Source organism: Condylura cristata, unplaced genomic scaffold, assembly GCF_000260355.1.
Source record: "Condylura cristata isolate star-nosed mole 26May11 unplaced genomic scaffold, ConCri1.0 scaffold00001, whole genome shotgun sequence".
NCBI lineage: Eukaryota > Metazoa > Chordata > Mammalia > Eulipotyphla > Talpidae > Condylura > Condylura cristata.
The window spans coordinates 58,794,940-58,805,637 of record NW_004567102.1 but is presented as its reverse complement, the minus strand read 5'-3'; positions in this window follow the sequence as shown (position 1 = coordinate 58,805,637).

The following is a 10,698-nucleotide window of genomic DNA, read 5'->3' as shown; positions in this document are numbered from 1 at the left end:
GAATCCACACTATTTGGAGAAATGTGGCTGAAGAGAGAAAGAAGGACAGGGTAGTAGCTAGACGAGAGGAAGGTTTTATTTTTGCTGTTCTGTAGTTGAAAAAATTTTAATGGGTTTAAAATAAAAAGGAAGAAATGTGTCATATTGTGCATCAGAACACAAGGTGTAGATCTTGGGGGGCTAGGTCAGCAGACATGAAGAGGCCTGGGGGCAGTATAGGTGGACTCACCTGGACTACTGCCACCCTTGCATCCAGCAGCTAACACAGGCTAAGAAGTAGGTCACCAAGGTGTGTGAACTCTTGGCCTTATGATATCTAGATCAAAAAAATCCATGAAAACTATTGTATAAGCGAATAGGGAGAAAGAAATGCCTATTTCTTGGACTGGCACTTTGGATGCCTTCATGGAATATAAAGTTTTTATAAAGCTTGAATTATATTCTTGTGAAAAGACATTAAAATATTGCTATGTTATTATAATACAATAGTTCTCTTTACTCTTCTCTCAACAATAGCAAATCTAGCCTTCTTTATATAAACAGCTTATCCAAAGAGTTCCTCTTTTTACTTCCCATTTCTTAGAAATGTAATGGGTGTATATTGCCTTTTTTCTATGCCTTTTACCCCAAGTAAAGTATATATCAATACTGACTTTTTCTTTTGTAGATGAGGTAAAAGAAACATTTTTGAGAAAGACAAGGAATAAATATTTTCCATAAGTTTTTTATGAAGTGCAGGGATTCTATTTATGAAATAGTATTGCATTGTTCTTTGTAACCTGTGTGAAGCAGCAGCCAGCCTTAAAATAGACCTTTCTGGAGAAGTGTTAGAACAATGAGTACTAGTATAATGTTGGGCCTGCTTTTAGTTTTTTTTAATCAAAATTACCAGATGAGAGAATTCAAGAATTTGTGACATTACTTGCTTGATATGCTGATAATCATGCCATGCAAAAAAAAAAAAAAAAAAAAAAAAAAAGGAAGAATCTATAAAGCAAAGATTGAATATAAGCAAGAGAAAATGAGTAATAGTGTAATGTATCAAGAAACTAAGAAGCTTTGAAATCTGAAGTACAGTTGGGGATGTAGCCACAGCCAGAAGAAGGCAGTAGTCCCTCTATTGTAATAAGATACAACCTCCTGCAGAAATACATACTTGGTGAAAGAAATGGAAAAGATGTTCTCAACAGCTGAATACAATTTTTGCTATAAAAGAAGACAGATGCTAGAGTTGGAGTCCCCGACCTCAGCACTGGTGGCATTTAGGACCAGATAGTACTGTATTCTGAGCATTGCAGAGTATGAGGGTCATGCTGCCCTTTACCCTCTAGATGCCTGTGGCAAGACTTTACCCCATCCCCAGATGTGACCATCAAAACTGTCTTCAGACAAAGGCAAAAGCCCTATTGGGGCAACTTAGGTGGAGAGGAAAAATTGTTCTGGTTCCAGCTTACCACACAAGAACTACAGAAACAGGAGCAGGTTGGGGGATAGAAGACAGGTGAAAAAATGTTTTTGTTTTGCACAATTAATCCATTTATTATAAGCGAACAATATTTCCAGTGGTAGAGTTTTTACTGCTCTTTCAATTCTTCTGATTTCGGAAAGCAAAGTTCATGTTGTGATTTTTGAAGTGGTGCTGTAGTTGCAGGCACGGCCGCTGTATTTTTCAAGCAGGACAGTGCCGATCCTGATCTACCCTGCTCCTCATCCCCCTTTTGCCAGTACGCTGCAAGCCCACTGGACGTTCTGGCTGGTTTCGTTTTTCTTCATGGTGTTCCGTAAGTAGGCACCGTAATGCGTTCAGTGTTGACGGAAGATTCCAACCTTCTTGGTGCTTCAGCCTTGCCATTACAAACTAGGTCTGAACCCAAACAGTGTATTATCTATTTTTAAAAGCAAGTGGAGATAACTTTAGAGGCTAGAAATGATGTTTCACTGAAAGTATCTTTAAGATACACACACACACACACACACATTTCCAAACCAGTTTACATCATTACTTGATGTGCTTACTAAATGAAGGAAATGAGAATGTGTAGAAAATATCATGGATTCCATCATCATGGTCAGGTTCTAACAGAGCAGGTCTGAAATTTTGCTGCAACTTTTTCTTTGCATGCTGCAGGTAATACACAAACAGTAAGGAATTTATCAAATCACAAAGGGTTAGTTTTCACTTAAAAAATTGGTCATGGCCCTCCCTGGTGGCGCAGCGGGTTAAAGCACTGCACCGAGAAGCTTAAGCCACTTCCGCAATGAGTTCGATTCCCGCCTGCTCTGGAGGAGTCCACATGGTGCGGCAGACCTCTCCTGACCCGCCCGCTGCTCCCCTCAGCAGTGTACTTTGTCGATCTGCCTGTTCTGCTCCCCACTCTGTCTCTGGTGACTCCTCTCACCCTCCGCATCTCTGGCCTGTACCCCAGTTCTATATGAATAAATAAATAAATCTTTAAAAAAAAATTGGTCACTAGAACATCTTGTAAAGTTGGACAGTGCCCAGAATTAACTCTATATACTGGATTTGAAAAAACCGTAATACTGAGGGGATAAATTATCAACAACTAAATCCATTTTGAGGTCCTGAAAGAACTATTATGTCAATTTTTTTTTTAATAGTACACAGCAAACGAAGGGGTGGGATAAAACAAAATAAAAAAACCATTTTGAATTGAATTGAAATCTCCCAAATGAGTGGAACAGCAACCATAAATAAGATTGAAGAGTAGGGTCATCTTTTAGTCAACCAAATAAGCTTTGTTCTATAAAATCTGATTTTACTAGGGAAGGTAGAATAGGCATGTAAAAAGAAAAGCTGATGCAAAGGAAATCTCTCTTTGACTAGTTCAGATATTTCTTTCAACATAGCAGATTTCTATGATTTGGAAGAAATTGCACCTGAATGTTTACAGTTATGTTTATATTTTTGTTCTGTATTTTTTAATGATAAGGAATAAAATCATATTAAGTGTCATTGTTTCTATAATGTGGAAATAGTGGACTTTTTCTCAGTTTGTATTTTCCAAACTTCTATAAAATCTGTCTCAGTACTAACAAAAAGCTGCCACATTTTAATGAAGTGGAAGTGTCAGAATAAACTGAAAACTAGTGAATAGAAAGAGGGAATCTGCAATAAAGCATTGAAAGAACACAACTATGTGACTATATAAGGTGTGTACCAAATATATTATTTTTACAAGAATTTTAAGATTTTTTATAGATGTTTGTTGTTATATAGCTTCTAAAGTTTCTACAATGGATCCATTGCATTTGTAATAAGATAAAATTGCAAAAGGTAAAAATCAATTTAAGAAGGAAAAATATAACTTTAATGACTATTAAATACTATATGAAAACAGAAAAATAAGAAACTTTCTCAGCATGTACTGGTTTTATAATTTATTGACATATAATAATAATGGATAATGATTATAAATGATGATAAAGATTATCTGCATTTAGAAGGTTCAGATATAAGTTCTGCTATAAATTTGATAGTATAGTCTATTAAATATTCAAGATTTTAAAAAATAAAACAGTAGTAAATTCTTGCAAAAATATCAACTTTTTTAGTTATGGCTTTTGAGAGAGAGAAAATAGGTACAAATGTTATTTTATCCTTTGGGTCATTTCAGTGATTGTTGTATTGGAATTATACCGTAGATTATTAAACTCCAAGAATTTAACAATTATTATTAATTAATAGTAAATTTTATTGTGTTAATATTATTGGTTATTATAGTTGCTATAATATCTTATTGTAGCACATATACTTATGATATCCAATTTGATCTTCACATCAACCTTTTTAATTAGGAATTCTTCATTACAGGTGAACTGAAACAGAGTTTTGAATAATTCTCTGAAATCAGAGCTAGTTTAAAAAAATATGTCATCTGATTTCTAACACAGCGTTCTAGTTCCTGCATCATTTTGTTTAAATTTAAATTGCTTAACCTGAGAAGTTAACTATTCCAGGAAACATTTTGGTCACTATAGTGCTACAAGGTATAATCATTTTAATAGTAATTTTCCGCACATCAAAAAATGTGAATGCTATTCCTTATGTATATTTCATTTAACAGGAAAGAGTGTATAGAAATGACTCATAATTGAAAACATTCCCTTCCTTTGACTAACCAATAAAAACACTTATTTCTAAAGTTGTAATATAGTAACATTTTCTTCTGTGTTCTTAAAATGCTACTTGAATTTATACTTTCTACTTACTATTTTTTGGACTTAAATATTTAATACTATTTAATAAGTCGACCTTGATTTTTTTTCCCCTTTCAGATGTTCCATGGTTCTTAAGAGTTTTATAAACCAATCCTTAAAGGAAAACTTTTTGTAATAATTTCATTCAGATATTATCCACCACCATGAAAACACCAAATTAAAGTGCACACGTCAGTAGCTTTTAGCATATTTATAGTGTTACACAACCATTACCGTAATCAGCTTGGGAACATTTTTGTCGCCCTCAAATGAAATCTTCTAAATTTTAGGAGCAACCCTCCATTCCCCCTAGCATCCCAGTTTCAGACAATCACAAGTATACTTTCTGTCCCTATGGATTTACCTATTCTAAGTATTTAAAAAATAATTTAATGGCATTGACATGTAAAAGTTAATTAAATCATGTTACCTCTGATCATGTTTTTATAATAAGACAAATACTAGTTGAAGTAAAATATAGTTAATATAACAACTGGGTAATATGTATATATCATCTCCATATTTTTCCTGTTATCAGGGGCTAAATTACCAAATAACATGTTCACTAATTTCCAATGAGGAAGATCTATAGAGGTGTGAACTATAATTTGGTTATATTTCCTTTTCTAACATACATGTAGTATTCCTAGAGAATGGAACACTATAACATAAGAAGTTCTCAAACTACCAGATTTTATTTAAATGTGGTGGTAAAGCCCTTGAATTTTGTTTCTTATATCCTAGAAGAAAATAAATATGTGCTGTAAATAACTTTCTGAGTATTCCTTTTCCTCTATATTCAGTTCTTCTCACATTACTTGATTTCTTCCCCTTTCTGCCTTCATTCAGTTAAAAAGAAAGCACCTGAATCACAAGACTCAAAGTTCTGTAAGCAGATCAGGGGTGCTCTTTGGCAAATCTTCATATCACAGCTCTCCACTTAACCTACATATTGCAAGCCTGAACTACCAAGTTCAGAAGTTATGACTAACAGGGCTGTCATTCGATCCTGAATAGAAAAATGTACTCTTTTCGACTTTCATCTTTACTATTTTCACCTACTACCAAGTATTTTAGGAGCCTTCCTTTCCTTAATTTTTATGTCATGTCTTCTTGGACAATTATGGGACAACTAGAGTGACAGTGTATGAATTTTTTATCCTTGTGTTAACTGTTTAGTTATTTACCTATTTGAAAATACAGAGCATGTTCTTTGCTTGCTTAGGAGCTTTTCTCAGTCATACCAATGTATAATGATATCCACTGCTTTGAAAAAGTGGCCTTACAAGCAAACTCAGGTTTTATGTTTTCTTAGACCTGGAAAAAGAGAAGTTACCACTCTCATTTATCAAGAGAAGCAAAATGGCTTTAGTCATCCTTTGTCACCTCCCCAGCTGTTGGAGACTCTTTGTCCCCGATCATGGATTATTGGGGGGCAGAACAGGGTCTCGAGGTGGGAACAGTTTTGGTGAGCAGAGATTACTAGAAAAAGGAAAAAATGTGGGGACAGGCATGTGGAAGACAGGGGAATGGGAGTTAGGTGCAAGTCTTCCCGCTCAGCCTTTAGCAGAGGCTTCTTTTATACACTTCAGGCAGGCAGAGGGATGGCATTAGCATAGGAAATGGGATGAGGTAACAATCACCCTTTTTTTTAAGACTAGTTTGGGGTTGTTTTGACCTTTAGTTGAAATTATAACATTTTTAAAATCAACCTATCAAGGTTAAAACAGGTACATAGATTCACAAAGTTTAAGACTAATATTACTGTATTTACCACAGTGAAGATTAACCAAAATAAAGTCCCTTAAACATTTTCTATTACTTAATGGCTTTCATTCTCATAGATACATCCTAGGGGGTAAAGTAAAATGAGGGCAGGAAGAGGAAATTTCTTGTAAATCAAAGTACAGTAAAGTTCTTTGAAAAACATGTTAGAAAGTTTAAGTTTTCTTGAAGTCTAGATGGTAGAAAACCTGGTCAGCTCTGAATAGGTGACTTGGGTGAATTTCCATATCTAAAGACTAGATAGTAGGAAGTTTGAGTGATTCTTTATAAACTAAATAGAAGGCTATTTGTGAGATAGTAGAGTGATAAGGTTTAGGTTTTCTTCCCCCTGGCAGTGAGAGAGACTTTGCAGTAACAGACATTTGTTTTTATTAATCAGCCAATTGTCAAATCACTTTTGACTTCAAGAGGAATTTCTCACCCTGGTGCAGTACTTGCTTGCTAGGTAGAGCCTTATGAAGCTGAGGCAATCCAATTGTAAGCTGAAGGTTGTTCAGAATATTTTGATATTATTATTTTACAAAAAGGGAGGTCATAACATAAGTTAGCGTGGAAAGTCTGATTTTTTCAGAGCACTTCCGTCTATATCCGCAATATGTCAGTCGATAGCTTGTAGTCACCCAACTGCAAAGATTTTTCTTTTGAATATCCGCTATAGCCTTGGTTCTTTGATTCTCATACTTGTTTCAAGTGTTCAAGATCCTCTGGGTCCAGTTCCACAAGTCCACTGTATTCTAGGCATTTCTTTTATTTTTTTTTTTTAAAGATTTATTTATTTACTCATACAGAACTGGTGTACAAGTCAGAGGTGCAGGGGCAGTGAGAGGCTTCACCAGAGACAGAGTGGGGAGCAAAACAGGCAGATCGACAGAAGTACACTGCTGAGGGGAGCAGCAGGTGGGTCAGGAGAGGTCTGCCACGCCATGTGGATCACCTCCAGGGCTATGCTTGAACTCACACTGAAGCAGCTACGGCCACCTTGCAGTGCTGCATCCCAACCCATTGTGCCACCAGGGAGGGCCATTTTCTAGGCATTTCTATAAATGAAATCAAACCAACTGTAGTCTTTTGTGATTGAGAGCTTTAAAATTAGTATGATGTTTTCAAGGTTTATCCATACTGTAGTATGTGTCAGTACTTCATTCCATTTTATTGCTGAATCATAGCCATTGAATGGACATAGCATGTTTTATGGAAACTCATGTTGTTCACACCTTTGGCTATTATGAATAATTGGGCTATGTATTATGTATAATGCTTCCATGAACAGTCATGTACAGATTTTTATGGATCCATATATTTTCATTTCTCTTGGGAGAATACCTAGAATTGAAATTGCTGGCTCTATAGGAATAACTAATTGCACTTATCTTGTAAAGAACTCCCCAGCTATTCCAAAGCAACTGCATGTTTTATATTCCCATAGAGATGTATGTATATCCATTTAAAACTCTTTTTGAAGAAGAGGAGAAATTAAATGATCAATATTTTGTAAAATGTACTCATGAAACATCATGTATAGTATACTAGTTAACTAAAAATTTCACAAACTTCCATTTCCTAACTTTCTAACAGTAAATTATTCTACTCTATGAACACTTAAGGAAAAATGGAAATTAGTTCTAGGATTACTTTTAAAAAAAACTAAATTTTACAATTTAACCTTTAAGATTATTGAAATTAATTTCTTGTGGAGATATATGTGGATTTTAATACTAGAAATGTAAAATGGATTGCAACTTTAGGCAATTCTTGTATGTTATTGTCAAGATATGATAGTATCATAGTATTGGAATGCACTAAAACTACTTAATATTTGGGAGAAATGGAAGAACATAATGATCTCAGTGGATATATAAAAAAGTGTTTATAATCTAAGTGTCAGATAACTCAAAATCAACACATTTCAAGCCCACAAATTTGTAGAGACCCTATAAGAGACCCTGCCAGTTCTGGACCATTATGCCAAATAGGACTATGGGTCATTGATTTGGAATTCTTTCCTTCTCTTTTCCTATGTTAATTTCAGTGTATTCCCCTCACACCCCCAGTCCAGACCAGTATTAATTATACCAAGTAAGTATAATACCAGACACATAGTCAGTAGATGCATTTTGTTTCATACTATCTGCAATGCAGATCTGTTTTTATCTTGGCTTCAAAACGAATCTATATAGCAGGAAAATGCTCCAAGTGAACTTAAAAAAACAAACTCAGTTGTCAAAGAAACACAAGTAAATTTTTATCCATTTACAAAGACCTGCGTCTGCCCTGAAGGACAATATGAAAGACTGAACATGTAGTGCTAATAGCAAATGTATTTTGCAAAGAAATTGGGAAGCCAAGAGCTGTCGTGTCATAGTTGTAGATCGTTTCTCCAAAATAGGAACAGGCACATGTGGTTTCATTTCACTTTATTTCAGGGAAAAAATCTTTTCAATTGAGCAGAATAATGTATCACAAGTTTTCTCTTTTTCTAAGTTTGGCTTTTCTGGAAAAGCATATGATCACTTACAGAACAGAGAATGGAGAAGAAAATGTTTCCTTAAGAAAGTTATTTCTTTTTAAAATGTATCTAATGAAGTAAAAAACTAAAGAAAATCTTAGTGTCTTTCTCTGGTCACAGGAAAAAAACCCTTTCCATTAGAGTCATTCAGTTGAAATAGCGTATTATCTTCAAGTCATAAAATTCAAACATCTTATGTTACAGGGACCTCTAAAAGTTGCCCTTAGCATTCCCAGACTTTTGTCTCTGAGTCCTTGCTTTCCTGATTCTCCAAGCATTGAGCAGTAATATTCTCCTCACTTTGAATCTACCATCACTCATATTTTGTAAAGAATCCAGGAACTATAAGGTTGGTTGGTAAGCTTTTTAGCCCTATTAATATAGAAGTGAAAAATAAAGTGGTGCCCACACCATTCCTTCTCCTGTGGATATTATCCAAATAATAAAATTTGAAAAGTGAGTCCTGTGTGAAAAACCACATAAACTGAAATATATTCCCTGCCACATTTTTCTGGATCTTCCTCACAAAAATCCTACAAACACTATCCTTTCACCACTCCTGACATTAATTTCCTTTTTCATGGAGAGAATGGTAGAAATAGAATTAAAATTTTGAGAGTATATTGAGTCAGACACATTAGTTATTTCACTTAGTCCCAGAGATGTTGCCGATGGAAGAATGAGAGATACAGAAGAGAGGCAACTTAGCACTCAAGAAGGCACAGCCAAACACATGCACGTCTTCTTTATTCACTTAAACCCTTGCCTAGTTATCTCTGGGAAAATTCTCCTTAGCCTATCTCTTTCAATTACTCTGTTAATCAAATCAAAACAATACAAAAGCAAAAATACTTCAAAGGCAGAACTACAGACACATCTGAAGCCAGAAGAAAGCTGTACATGGTAAAGAAAAACTACACTTAAGAATCTGCAAAAACCTTGTATGACTTTCTCTTGTTTTATTGCTCTGGCAAGGGCTTCCATATTCTATTGAAGAGTAGTGGTGAGAGTGGGCATCCTTGTCTTGCTCCTGATCTTAATGGAAAGGCCTTCAGCTTTTCACCATTGAAAATAATATTGGTCGTGGGTTTGTCATATATGGCTTCATCATCTCTAGGTATGTTCCTTCGATCCCTAGAATTTCAAGTACCTTCATCATAAATGGATGTTGGACCTTGTCAAAAGATTTTTCAGCATCTATTGATATGATCATGTAGTTTTTAATTTTCTTTTTGTTGAAGTGTTGGATGGCATTTATTGATTTTTGTATGTGGAACCATTCTTGTGCTCTGGGTGAATCCCACTTGATCTTGGTATGTTATCTCTATGATGTATTGTTGGAGTCTGTTGGCAAAGATTTTATCAGTGTTCATTAGAGAGATTGGCCTATATTTTTTTCTTTTTTTCTTTTTTAATGGAACCACAGAAAACCAAGAATAGCCAAAACTCTACTGATGAAAACAAAGGAAAATGGAGGTATCACATTTCCAAACTTCAATCTATACTACAAAGCTATAATGATTAAAACAGTGGGAGATCGGAACAAAAACAGACACACAGACCAATGGAACTGAATAGAAAGCCCAGAAATAAACCCACGCCTTTATGGACAATTAATCTTTGACAAAGGAGCAAAGAATATGCAATGGAACAAGGACAGTTTGTTTAACAAATGGTGCTGGGAAAACTGGATGCATATAAACAAACAAAAAAATGAAATGAGACCACTACCTCACACCATGCATGAAAATCAACTCAAAATGGATAAAATATTTGGGCACAAGATCTGAAACCATAAAATATATAGAAGAAAATATAGGTAAAACACTACAAGACATATACCTCAACATCTTTAAGGACTCTTCACCCAAAACAAAGAAAATGAATGAAAGATAAATATATGGGCTTCATCAAACTGAAAATTTCTGCACAGCAAAAGAGACATTAACCAAGGCAAAGAGACACCCCACTGACTGGGAAAAAATATTTGCATTCCATACAACAGACAAAGGACTGAGCACAAAGAGATACAAAGAGCTCACTCGAATCAACAAAAACAAAAACAAAACAAACAACAAACAACACTGTCAAGAGATGGGCAGAAGAACTTAAAAGAAATTTCTCCAGGCTCTCCTTGGTAGTGCAACTGGTTAGGACACAGCATTGCAAGCGAGCCTGCAGCCGCTTCA